A 2,174-nucleotide genomic window follows, 5' to 3' on the forward strand; every position below is an offset into this window, starting at 1 on the left:
TGTTTTGTTGGGATGTACTGGACAATTCCAGGGAGCCCTTGTAACAGCCGTAGACCTACAGATCATAACTCCAGGGCAGTGTTGAAAAGCCGACGACTATGAATAAATTAGCGATTAATCGCTGCCTATAACACCTAACGAATAAGACTGCTGAGAATAGTCTTGATTCTCAAATTGCCACGACTAGCTGTCATTCGTCAAGAGTGCAGTCGATGATTGTAACAACCCATGACTGCTGGTGGTAAAGGGGCAAGATTGTATTTTGATCGCAGCAAGTTGACGACTAAACCCGATCATAAACATTTTTAATCGCCCCTGCCACACTCAACGATCAAGTGACAGTCATGAAAAACGAGATCAAAGCATACTCAGAGGGCCTTTCTTCAGGCAATCATATTCGCTAGAAGAGATTATTTTTCATCCTTGCTCCAGGGTGGTGGTGGTAGTTGATTTATTTCAGGCAGCTTTAACATGTTTGTCATTCGCTGCCTCCTTGCTCCATGGAGTCCTAGGATGACCAAAGACATCCCAACACATTAACAAAGCAGTCTACCATATATGGTAGGCAGGGAGTCCTTGGATGACCCAGGACATCCTAACACATTAGCAAAGTAGTCTACCACACTCACTGAAGCTATGCGGGTATGTTCCGTTGTCAAAACCGGTCGACATTTTGCTTGTTACGGTAGTAGACCCACATATCTTAACTCCAGGGAGTCCTAGGAGAACCCAGGACACTCCAACACATCAGCATAGTAGTCTACCATACTCACTGAAGCCATGCGGGTATGATCAGTGGTCAAAAACCGCCGATATCTTGCTTTTTACGGCGGTAGACTCACCGGTCTTAACTCCAAGGAGTTCTCGGATGACTCAAACCATCCCAATAAGTTGTTACAACATTGCACTGAAGCCTTCCATACTCACTGAAGCAGTCTGGGTCGGATCCGGTTTCAAAACCTTGAAGTTTCGACTTGTTTCTATGGGATGCCTCTTGCACAAACGGTTCAAATGGATAAAAACAAGAGAAATCATGTTTCAATCATGCCAAGACATATCAGAACTCATAGTTTTTTTCTGATACGCGTCGAATGATGTCAAGATGAGCAAAATCCATAATAAAATAGAGATTTTATGAATGATTCTAGAAATAGCAAAAATACAATTTTGTGTACATTTTTACCCAAAATGCTCAAACTTCAACAACTTGTAACTTTTGAACCCCGGGGTTTAGAGAGTTGGTCCAGAAGACTTTTTTTCATGTCTCGGCGAGATCTTTCGAAAAAAGTTGGTCCCGTTCGTGTACATTCTTGGACCAAATTCGCCCATTCTCCTTTATTTTAACTAATTTAAACTAAATTTTTGTAACGTTACTAATATTTACTTGTGTTGACTTTTCAAATAATTCTATAACTTTTGCAAGCTAAAACAAATTGTAACATATTTTTTATAAACTTAACAAAATTCAACCAAATATTCCTTAGTTTTAATAAAATTTACCCAAATTTAGCTATTTAAGCTACTCAGGCTGATTTTTTGTACTTTTCACTAAAAATTACTATGTAAGCATCCTCCAAAATTGAACTGAACTTTAAATTCTTACTACAAATTTCACTTAATTGAATTGTTTTTTACAAACTTTTATGAAATTTAATAAAATTAAATTTATTTTAACTAATTTAAACTATTTTTTTGTAACTTTATTAATATTTAATTGTGTTGACTTTTCAAATAATTCTATAACTTTCGTAAGCTAAAATAAATTGTAACATATTTTTAATAAACTTTACAAAATTCAACCAAATATTCCTTAATTTTAGTATAATTTACCTAAATTTAGCTATTTTAAACTACTTAGCCTAATTTTTAGTAATTTTAGCTAAAAATTATTATGTAAACATTACTAAGTTTATCTAACTTGAACTTGAATTGTAACTTTCTCTGGTAGTCTAAATCAATATAATATATAATGTTTACATAATGTAAACATAATTTGAAATCCATTATTCAATTCTCTAATGCTTTTTTATTATATTTTTTTGCTTGTTTTGAGCAACTTTTATTCGACGAAAATGTACCATCTCTTGTTTTATGTTTTTCTTTGCAATTTTTGTATTTTTATTTGCAATTATCCTGTGTAGTTTATCTTTGACGACTGAAAAAATGGCACTTTG

This window comes from Culex quinquefasciatus, chromosome 2, assembly GCF_015732765.1.
Source record: "Culex quinquefasciatus strain JHB chromosome 2, VPISU_Cqui_1.0_pri_paternal, whole genome shotgun sequence".
Lineage (NCBI taxonomy): Eukaryota > Metazoa > Arthropoda > Insecta > Diptera > Culicidae > Culex > Culex quinquefasciatus.